This window comes from Rhinolophus sinicus, linkage group LG11 (assembly GCF_036562045.2).
Source record: "Rhinolophus sinicus isolate RSC01 linkage group LG11, ASM3656204v1, whole genome shotgun sequence".
Classification (NCBI taxonomy): Eukaryota; Metazoa; Chordata; class Mammalia; order Chiroptera; family Rhinolophidae; genus Rhinolophus; species Rhinolophus sinicus.
This window is the reverse complement of record NC_133760.1, coordinates 47,867,971-47,879,670: the sequence shown is the minus strand read 5'-3', so window position 1 is coordinate 47,879,670 and position 11,700 is coordinate 47,867,971. Positions and strand designations below refer to the sequence as shown.

Sequence of the window (11,700 nt, the reverse complement as noted above, 5' to 3'; positions counted from 1 at the left end):
CAGGAGCGAGAATCTCAGCCTGCTGCGGGCAGCCGAGAAGCATGAATACTCACAGAGTGATATGAGTCAGAAAGCAGGCACCGGACAGCTTGTGTTGTCTTTGAAGCGTGAGCCAGGCCCTGGGATCAAAGGGACACACCCCCGGCTGGAGGAGGACAGATGGTGTCATACTGCTGTGGCCCCAAGAAATCAGCCTTTATCTGGAATTGCTTGGTGTCCTCAGAAGGCCCAGAGCTGTGGTCACAGCTGGAACTACCTGACAGGTAGAAGACAAGATGGAGACACTTTGGCAGGGAGAATAAGGCTGTTAAGATCAGTGTTGGGTGACTGAGCACACAACCTGGAGCACGTTACTGAGGCTGGATTGTCCCCAGGGACACATCTGATTGACGTCCCACAGCCCCGTCTGCGGGCCAGAGGACCCCACCGGCGAGCTCTGGCCCGTGGGCTCTGCCAGAGTGCAGCTGTCACTGATGGAGCGCTTCATTCACACGGGTGCATCAGCCCCCCCACCCCAGGCGACTCCCTGCCATTCGTTTGCTTGTCAAGCTGGGTGTTGCCCTCTGCCAGGCTGCAAGAAGCTGACATTAATACTTTTATCCGCCTGACATTGGGTGGTCAGCTGGGATTGTTACAGACGATATCTTCATGATCTTAGCACATAAAATTGATTAAAATGTGCTGAATCAGAAAGTCTGGCTGAACAGTTAGAAACTACAACGTATTACAGTCTGGGATCACGTCTCGCTGCCTCACGGGGGAGAACTGTTTCAGGTCACGAGACTGGAGGACTAGGGAATTCAAGAGAATAGAGGAAAGGTCTCTGGGACAGTGACAGGAAGGCTATAACAGTGGCTTTCACATTAGGATTGCCGTTTTGTCAAGTGCAGGCTCCACAGATGTGACTGAGTGCATTTTCCTATTTTTTCAATCTTTAAAAAGTTGTGTTTCCTATGTATCCATATGTACACGAAATACGTGTGATGGTTAATTTTACGTGTCAACTTGACCGGACCACTATGTGCCAGATGGGTGGTTAAACATAATTTCTGGGTATGTCTGGATGAGATTAACGCCTGAATGGTAGACTGAGGAAAAGAGATTGCCCTTCCCAACGTGGGTGGGCCCAGGAGGACCTGACCAGAGCTGAAGGCTGAGTAAGGGAGAGGTGGTTCTTTCCTTCTGCCTGACCGTCTCGGAGCTGGTATGCCAGGCTTCTGCCTTTAGACGCACACTGGTACCTGCCATTGGCTCTCCTGCTTCTCAGGCCTTCAGGTTCTGAGGGCGCGTGTACCCTCGGCGCTACTGGGTCTGGACTGCTCAGTCTCCACAGTCATGGGACGTTCCTTTACAATAAAGCTCTTTGTGTACGGAAACGGGTACACCTAGGGTTCTGTTTCTCTGGAGAACCCTCGGTTCTGGAAGGTTTCCACGTGGAATGGTGCAGCTTTAGAAGCACAATGAAGAAAGATCTCAACATAGTTGAAGACTTTGCTCACCTCGATTCGGTCATCAATTCAAGGAGGGGGCAGCCAAGACATCAAGAGGAGGCTGAGCCTCGGAAGGGCAGCAGTGGGAAGAGAATCAGGAGGGGTCACCAAGAGCAAAGCTGTGTCCTCAGAGACCAAGACTGAGCCACCCACACCCTCGTCTTCCCAGTTACTACGTCCCCATGTGACAGCTGGACAGTGAAGAAGGCTGATAGGAAACAAATTGATTGATTCATTGGAAATATGAGGCGAGCACTACGGAGACCTGGGACCACCAGGAAGATGAACAGCTGGGTATTAGCACAAATTAAGCCTGAAACATTGTAGGAGGCAAAAATGACAAGACAGAAGCTGTCCTGAAGGGACATCATGAGAAGGCAGGGTTCCTTGGAAAAGACAACACTGCTGGGAAAAACAGAAGGCAGTGGGAAAAGAGGAAGACCAAATGTGAGGTGCATGGTCTCCATAAAAGAAGCCGTAGGCTGAGTCCACAGGAGCTGAGCAGGGCTGAGGACAGGACACAATGGGTGTCACTCATTCACAGGGTGGCCAGGAGTCGGAGCCAAATCAATGACACATAACACACATAGATTCCTGCCTGAGCCATGGAAAGTGTGAGATGATAAATGTGGCTTGTTTTGAGCTGCTAAGTTTGTGGCAATTTGCTATGCAGCAGTGCAAGCTAATACGGCACCCTTAAATGACCCCCAGGGCTCAGGGGTAGTGGCGTTTCCACTGCTATCTTGCTGGCTCAGCAGCTGAGATGTAGCCCCGGTTTACTGTCTGGTTTCTGCCCTGGTCCTCGGTCAGGAGGAAAGATTGAGGGGATTTTGGTGTCAGTTTCTTTGATCCACTCCCCACAGAGCCAGCCCAGCCCCTGTCACATGTTTGAATGAATGAATGAATGAATGAGTGAATGAATGATACTTTGCTTTCAAGAATTTGGCATCATTGAGGGTTTGACCAGTTCTTTGTTCTTAAGACTGATTGTACTTTAGATCAAAGTTTTAGCTAATTTTGTTTTTAAAAATCCATCAAATCAGTGGTTTACATTTGTTTATTTTTAAGAACAGAATTGACTGTTATAGTAAGTAATGCACGTAGACACAGCCGGCATTGAAATGATTAATTACTCCACCACAGACACAAAGGCAGAACGGGTGGGGAGTCTGGATGTACAGCCTACGCACCCCGGGAGCTCTTCTGGGGGTGTGGGGAGGGGCTGGCCTTCTGCCACTGGCCAGTGACAGAGCCACCACATCTGCAGAAAGAAAGCGGCATCTTGTGAATGCAGAATGCCTCTGTCAGAAGAGGCTCCATCCAGATGTGGTTTCAGGGTAATACAGATCGGAGCTTACTGAAATAACAGGCACAGGAGGGGAAGCTGGGGAGTGGGCTGTGCTCGGCTACGTCGCTGGGCAGTATCGAGTAAGGAATGGGAGCGGCCGACCTGGGCTCCATCACCGACGCGCATTGGCCGTGCGTAAATGAGTTACCTGTTTCCTCACCTGGAATGTGGGGACAAGGAGGGGCCATGCGGATTGGCGAGTCCTCCCTCCCAAGCTGCCGCTGGACAAGGCACCGTCCAGAATGCTTTGCATCGGAGTCGGGCAGAGCTGGGCTCCACCCTGGCGCCGTCACAGGCCACTGGCAGGACCTGAGCGAGTTCTTGGTCTCTGAGTCTTGGTTCCTCAACTGTAAAACTGGGAGGACAGTAGCCCCCACGTCATGGGCTGTTGTGAGAACTAACTGAGAGGCTGTGTCTGTAGTGAGGTACAGAGAACACCCCATAGCTGGTAGCTGCTAGCACTCACCAGCGAGGAAGCAGGCCCAGAGAGGCCCTCCTGCTCTGCTGCCCACCCCAGCCCATGCTCTTCTCCCCACACCAGCCCAAAGACAGCAGTAGCCCCCCACTCTTGTTAACTCCCAACCGGCCCTGCACCCCAGCTGCTTCTTCTCCGGGAAGTTTTCTGTCACCACCACCCACCAGCTCCCTTGGGATTTTTGTGGCTCTCAGGGGAGGGAATGACAGTTAAATGTCATCCAGGCAGAAGGGCCGCCTTTCTCTGTTTATTTAGATTCGCGGATTGGGCTCCTTTCAAGCAGGAGGCTGGGGACTAGGAAGGCGTTTGGGGTGCAGCCCAGGCAAGTGTCCCTGCACCACTTAGCTGGCCATGTGGAAACAGCACCACGCTGGGGTCTCATGTGGAGATGAAAATTAAGGGATAAATATACAGGTTTAATAATATTCTGTCATTTCAACACTCCGCTGCTTGCCTGTGATATTTTAATCCACTTTGCATGCTTTCGACTGTGAGAACTTCTGACAAAGTTTCACTGGGAAGATAGTATCTTTATATAATGGCCTTGGACTATGTCTGTGATTCTAAACACAAACTTATTTGCTTTTATTACTTTGGACTAAAGAGAAAGAAAATGAACCATTAGAAAAAAGGCTTCTCTTACTTCTCCCCCCGTACCCCCTTTATTTTCTCCTGGAAGCAGCAGTTTTCTCTTTTATCTTCCCACTCTGCTGGGCAGGCACAGCTCCATTATCTGTTCCAGTGCTGCCTTGGAGCTTAATATTTCAGCTCAGTCCTTTAGCCATGGAGATGAATTAACTTAGCGCCAGCAGGAGGAGTGAATTAAATAAACTGTAAAATAATGCCACTTCTGTCGTGTTCCCTTTGCCATTCTTGCACCCCAGTTAAATTTTAAATGAAGTCTATAGGGATTTGCTAGGAGTTGTCTTTAACTACTGATAAACAGAAGTGCAGGCTGCTCAGAATGGGGTTCAAACCCTGTTAATCCCTCCTTCCCTCCCTCCCTTCCTCTTCCTCCCTCCCTTCCTCCCTCCCTCCTCCCTCCCTCCCTTCCTCTTCCTCCCTCCCTTCCTCCCTCACACACCCACTGTGTGGCAGGCATAGTGCTAGGCTGTGGGGTTGTGGGTCGAGTGGGGCACAGTTTCTGGTCAAGACCAGAATGGAATGAGTGAGACACCTGCAGATTCCGTCACAGAGAGGGAGGGAGAAGACACATCGCCAAAGGCGTTTTAGGTCTTGGCCAAGATTTTGGATTTTATCCCCATTAACTAGGAAGCCGTTGGTGGATTTTAAGCAAGGGTGGCCACTGGGAGACCAGTAGAGAGAAGAGAGCTGCTAGCCTGGTGAGATGATGGGTCCAGGTCTGGGTTGAAGGCGGAGAGACGTGGACAGATTTGGGGTGCATATGGGAGCCTAACAGCACAGGGACTGTGGCTCAGCCTCCCTTCTCCTCTTCCCCCCTTTTCCTGCCTCTCCCACAAGAGAGAAATGGATTCAGTTTCCCAATGAGTTTGCTCTGACCTGGACCTGCTTACGTGAATGAGCCCCCACACGCGGAATAGCTCCCAGCAAAGGAGGGACATACCCCCCAGTCTGAGAACTTGATTTCCAGGGGAGCCCGTGGGGTGGGGGAAGAAGGGAGGATGGAGGAAAGGTGACAATGCCTCAGCAGACCAGGTGCCGTGTCTGCCACCTGGTCCTGCTTAAGTGTCCCATCGTCCCGAGACAAAGAAACTGCTCACGCTCTGTGTTACTCTTTCTTTGGACTTCATAGGGTCATTTAGCCAAGTTTCCTCCATTTCAGGCACAGGAACAGGACGAGAGAAGGCCGCCCCTCTCTGTCCACTATTTCCGGCTGCTCTGGTTAACACTTGTTTCCACCACACTATCCCTGGACTTCAGCAAGATCCAGCTCCCCTCTCTGTCAAGTGGTCCCCTCCCCACTGCCCACCAACCTCCTGGCCTCCGTGACACTCACCTGAGATGGAAGAAGCTGCAATCCTGGTCCAACAGCTCAGCTCCGGGCGAGTGACGTGTGCCAGGGGTGCTGTCAAGGAGGAGAAGCACGTCTCCCCGGGGCCCACGGCTGCCAGGGCCTGCAAACCAGCTGCCACCACATCCAGGCCGTAAGTGACAGGACTGAGGCAGCCGGCTCTGTGCTGACTGCAGACAGGCCAGGCCCACCCAGGGCAGCCCCGACTGGCTAGAGACCGATTTCACCGTGGAAGCTGGAAACCTGAGTGCTTTGGGGACTCTGCAGATGTTTACTGTTGACAATGAATTCACATTCAAAGAGTCTTTGTGGAGCAAACACAACCCATCTGAGGGCGGAACCTGGCCGTGAGCCCCTGTGCTGAGATCACTCTGGAAGCTGCCTCCACTGTTCTCCAGTGCAGGAAATGAAACTTCACAGTGGAGCTTCATTCTGGCTAGACCATCCACTGAACAACCCACCCTTCCCTCCCCCCGGGCGACCTGTGAGCCCACCAACTGCACTCACAGGAACCAGGAGGAAGCAGCCCTGTCAATCCTTCTTCACATCCCTCTGGACACACTGATTGGTTCAGAATGGGCATGTGACCCTTCTGCCAGAGCCAGTGGGATGTGGCGAGATGTTTTCTGGAATCCCTGGTGTGTTGGTGGGGGGGACCTCACTTTGAATGAGCTGAGATGGGAAGCAAGAGCTGCAGTAACCGTCTTGCAACCCTTAGAGGACAGCTTGTCTGAGAATCCAGGCTGCCTGAGAGAGGTGCCCAGAGGAAAAAGCCAAGTTCTGATGACATTGGTCCAGCCACTGGATCTAGCTATGCCTGAAGTCCCGCCCCTGCACATTTCAGTGATGAAATCCCTTTTTTGTTTAAGTCGGTTTGTTTGAACCATCTGTCTCTTGGAATCAAAAATAATCTAGCAGATACAGAAAGACATGTGTCCATTCAAGAACAGGATGAAGGTGGGTCCGGAGTGGGGCCACAAGCGTGTGTCCAGCCACAGGTGATTAGCAGGGAAGTCCTGGTAACAAGGGCCTTTTGACCAGTGGTGGAGACTCCGGCCAGCACTGCAGGCCAGTAATGGAAGCAAGTCAGGACACACGAAGACTGATGAGCCGGACGCCCACACCCTGGCTCTGCCACCCTCCCTCACCTGACCTGGGTCTCCCAGTCTGCCGTAGCAATGAGGTTGAGGGCCTACTACGTGCCAGGCACTCTGCTAGGCGTGTGCTTCCCCATCGCACAGGGTCCTCCTGGCAACAGCAGGGCCTTTATTGTGTTTCCCATTCCTCCCCCAGGTTCTCCAAGCAAAGGGACAGAGTGGGACTGACCGCAGCTCTGAGGCAGGAGGCCAGGGCATCCTCGGAGGGCAGTGGAAGCTGGGGACACACTGGTGTGAGGGAGAAGCTTGGTGGGTCCCAGAGCTCGCTGCCACTTACTAAGACTGTGCTCCGGCAGAATCACCCTCGTGGAATTTTGTGCATTCTTTTTGGGGGGAATTTTTGGAGCTGCCACTGGGTGAGGCTGAGAAGTAGAAAGGATGTGGGGAAAATCACACTGTTAAATATTAATATTTTTTCTTTGTTTTAATTAGATTCTTCCCCTGTGGGCAGGTAGAAGGACAGAGCCTCAGAGGCCTATTTGTTGTCCTCCACATAAATCCTCGCACAATCAGTACAATAACTGAGGAACACTGTTTGTTCCCAGCAAAGGGAACTAATTACAGTACTTCAGCCGTTTGCTGACTGGTCCATTTTTATGAGCAGTTTAAAAATGTTAGACACGTTTGTGAACATTCCAAATAATGGGGCTGGGGGGGCACTGGCTGCGTAGGGAGTTTCCCCAAGCGGAGACCCCAAAGGTCAGTGCCAGCTGTACCCATGATCCTTTGGCAACAACCAGCGGAGATCCTGACAAATACAGGGAAGTGAGAGAACTTCACATGATTCGGACTAAAACCCAGCACTCTCGTCCTGGACGGTGTCTTCAAAATGTCCTCCCTGGGGAGGGTGGCTCCTCCCCAAGTCCACACCGTCCCCACAAGGGCAAAGTTTACCCGCCCTTCAATGCCCAGTGAAGTAGCACCTCCCCCAGAAAGCCTTCCAGGATACCCAGGTGGAGTGCTGTTCCTCCCCAGCCCTCACAGCCCTTTGTCTGAGGCCCCAGGAGCAGGCTCACTCTCCATGTTCATCTGAGGCTGCTGATGACATGTCTCCGACTCACCTGGGGTCCCTGCTGCACCCAGGAAGTCATGGTATTCTGCAGAGACGCTGACCACCAAGGTTCCCCTCCTGCCCTTTGCTCGCTGTGTGTCACATTAGGAAGCAAGGGGGACGCGGAGCATGGGAGAGATGGGAGAAAGAAGGAGTGAAATCCCTTACTGTTTGGTATTTAAAATAGAGAAGATTAAATGGGAACATATTTGTTAAGCATGACCCCTCCTTTCCGGGAGGGTGAGAGGGCGGAGGAGGAGGGCTGCTTTGAGTCTGGAGTGAAGGGCATGAAGTCACAGACCATCAAGATAAAGGAGTCCCCAATTTTCCCTAAAGGAAAAAGGGAAGTGGGGGTGTGGTGGGAGCAGGAGGGGTTGGGGAGAAGAAGGAGGTCCTTGGTGGGAAGAGAATGAGGCTGGAGGATGAACAGACGGCTGAACAAGAAGGAGGCCCAGGCAGGCGGCTAGAGGGGGATTTGAGACAGAACTGACCAGTTTCAAGTGAATTTTATGAAATTGTTTCCATTATGTGTAATGGAAATTCTCTGCCTCCTCTTTCCACATATTGTCCTGTTAATGTATGTGAAGATGTGGGGTCTGTGGGGGTGGGGGGAGCTGTTCCAGGGGTCGAGTTTGACTTTGAGGGGGACCCGGAAGGTGTCGCAGGGAAGCCTGCGTGTCTCGGGGGTACGGCCGATTCCCTTCAGCTCCTGGGGACGCCGTGGCAGTTGGGCTTCCTGGGTGAGGTTTGTCTCCACGGCCTAGCTGTGTAGTCTTGAACCTTGTACTTCACTTCACCACCTCAGCTTTCTTATCTGCAAAGTGGGGCTAAAAATAATACCTTACCTTCAAGGTCAACATGAGGTGGAAACATGCTGATGTTTAAAACAGCGCATGGCACAAAATAAAATGTTGAACGTTATTCTCTCCTTTTCTCTCTTTTCTAACCTAAGGCAATGTGTTAGAGTAAAAAGGGCACTAGAAATATGCAAAAAACCCTTTAAAATATTCTTGCGAAGGTTGCTTGATAAAAATATAGGACACCCAGTGAAATTTGAATTTCAGATCACAACAAATAACTTAAAATTAAAATTCACATCCTGTATTGTTAGCTGATAAATTTGGCAACACTAATGTCTACCTTTGACCCTACGATTTCACTTCTGGGAATATTCTAAGTAAATAACCCTAAATAAGAAAAGTTTTATGCAAGAAACCTTTCCCTAAACTGTTTTGAAAATACACATTGAAAAATTAGGAAAAAGGAGTAGGTCCAATGTTAGGAAAATGATGTAATGGTGTAATGTACTCACATGGGGACGTATCTATCTGATTGAATAAGATAGAGTCATAACAATGAGGTTTCTGAAGAACATATAGTAACATGAGGGGATGTTTATGAAATAACATTAAGAGAAAAAAATCGGGGAATAAATTATAAAATGTAAAAAGTGTTTTTTAGAGACCACTCTAAAAATTATCCCGACAGGAAGTATAGGAAACAAATCTGACAGGAAAATTGGTAAAATATTGATAGTGGTTGTACCTGCGGGTGAATTTATGGCTTTTTTCTTTCTACTCATAGTCCTATCCCCAATTTCCTGTAATGAGCAAGAACTACTTTAGTTACAAAGCTGCTTTTCTGTATTCCTGGCTTGGGGGACAGAAGAGCGTGGCTGGTGCCAGGCCTCTCCGGTTCTCATGCCAGTGCACACTGGTGGTGTGGCCCTGGGACGGTCACTTCCAGTCTCAGGGCCTCAGTTTTCTCATCTGTAAATGAGAGAGATGGGCACACCAGCCTGGATCCCCCCAAACTGCTCTGTGAGCCTCTTATTCTCCTGCCTTTTTAAATGTTTTGTCCTCTTCTCTTTCTTCTTTCTTTTCTCTCTTAACTTCCCTCTCCCTTCGTTTCTCTTTTTTCCCTTTGTCTTTCCCATTCTCTGACCTGCCTTAGTGTCAGAACTCTTAACATGCAGACATCAAACAACAGCAAAATTCCAACCAGCCTGTACACCAAACAGGATTTATTCCTACTGGAATAAATTACTGGGTGTCAAGGGAAGTACAGCTTCAGGAATGGCCCGATCAGGGCGCTCTAGTTCCCCACAGTTCTCTCTGGGCTCTTCTCTGTGTGTTGGCTTGGTCCCTGGGCTGGTCTCCTTTCTTACAGTCAAGGTGGCTGCCATAATTCGAGGTTTCCTGCCTGCCCACAACACTGTCCCAAAGGTGAGTGTTTCTGTCTCAACATTCCAGCAGAGTCCTGAGAGTTGTGTTGGCTGGATAGACCTGGTTCACATGCCACCTCTGAACTAATAACCAGGACTCAGAGTTGAATGTGTGCTCTGATCTGAGTCCCTGAAGGCTCTGATGTGGAATTGTGGGTGGGGCTATGAGCGGAGGGGGATACTGGAAGAAAGAGCTGAGTATTGTTAGGAAGCGACCAGAAAAAGAATTCTGGGATGGCATCTATCAAATGCCCACCACGTCCGTCAGCAGGCGTTTGGGGAGGTCAGCTGATCTCCCCACATTCAGCTAGCCTCTGCGATCATTTTGGGAGAGACCAGATAATAACCTTCTTCACTGGCTTGTCTGCTCAGAGGCCCAGAGCAAATGTCAAAGCACCAAGTGGGAGACGGCTTCATATAGACATTTCTGGGTCTTGAATCCCATCTGGGATGTGTCTGGGTTCTAGAGATGGACATGGTCTGGCAGGCTTTGCGTAGCTCTAGCTTGATGGCCTTACTGGAATATGAATGGACACGGCTGAAGGGGTTCCTAGGAGCCCTCACTTTCTGCTGTGCATCGCTAAAGCCTTCCTGTCTGGTTTCTCAAGCTGCACACAGACGAGCACTGTGCTCTCTCTCACGTCTGTAACCTACGAGGTTCTTCTCTTTGAAAAGTCTGTTTCCCTGCCGAGACTTTGCCTAATGAAGGATTTTATCAGATTCTCTCCTTTAAAAAGAATGAGGTTGAATGTTTATTAAATTAATTTTTGCTTTAATGTATTTCCTTCCATATTTCATGCTGTGGACACAACTGTTTCTGCAAATGACTTTTTCCAAGATGCCTTGATTTATTTTTAATTGCCTCTGCCCCTCACTTTGGTGCCAAGCTATGCCTGTTATTTCTATTTGTTTAGTAGTTCAAGCCTAGAAATATCACAGGTGAAGCCTTCTCCCTTTGGCAAGGCAAGGCTGTGACTCAGGAGGGTGGGGGTGCATTCATCCTGCATACAGAGCAAAGCACAGGTGACTTTCCTATGGCTTCCAGAATTGAAATACAAATAACATTCTCTCCTATTTGTGAGACATTCTGTATATAGAACGCCTGTTGACGTGCACTGTCTCCACAGGCTCCACAACTTATGAGCTCATTAAATCAGCAGTGACTCCCATTTTTAAGTCTAAAAGAAGAAATGAGCTGCTAAGTGTTTCACAGCTGGCAGGGACACCTGGGCACCATACATTTCGGACCTTAAGATAAGCATCTTTCCACTACACTATAATTATTTCTCAAACAGAAAGTCCAACTCCTAAATATTTTAGTCTTAAATACCGTGTTTCCCTGAAAATAAGACCTAGCTCTAATGTGTCTTTTGGAGCATATAATATAATAATACAGCATAATATAATATAATATAATAATATAATTAATATAATATAAATACCAGGTCTTATATTAATTTTTGCTCCAAAAGACTCATTACAGCTGATGTCTGGCTAGGTCTTATTTTCGGGGAAACACGGTATGTGTGCTTTCTAAAGAAAATATTTATCCAGAACTAATCTACATTCATTGAGAAAATAGGAAAAGAAACCAGAAACAAGGTGTGTGTGTACACATGTATACACAGTCACTCATAACCCCACCTGGAGGCGACCCCTGGCAGGAGCGAGGCTGTGGGTAGCCCCTCCCGGCTGGGGCTCCTTCTCGGTCCTGGACCTTCCACTCCCCTCCCTACCTCCGGCACCACCATCTTCAAGCCCAGTGGTCACAGGGCGGGCACTCTGCTGCCATGGCCTGCCCAGCACTCATTCCCTCTTCTTAACTTTCGTGTTCCTTTGGGAAAGCACAAACTCACTATCAAACTCTGCAGTGAGTGGCGTGATGGATTCAAACCCCAGAGTCAAGGGTGGTCATGTGACCTTCACTTAGCCTGTCAGAACCAGTGATACTGAAAGGACTCC

The 11,700-nt window shown here is 49.5% G+C and overlaps 1 non-coding gene across 1 annotated transcript; it reads right to left on the bottom strand.

Annotated features, from left to right (window-relative positions):
- Window positions 1–2,044: 2,044 nt before the first annotated feature.
- Window positions 2,045–5,905, bottom strand: LOC109451902 (uncharacterized). The gene is made up of 3 exons (XR_012490234.1): window positions 5,292–5,905; window positions 2,999–3,193; window positions 2,045–2,751 (listed from the first exon to the last, which is right to left on the bottom strand). It is a non-coding gene; the product is annotated as an uncharacterized LOC109451902 (transcript).
- Window positions 5,906–11,700: the final 5,795 nt, after the last annotated feature.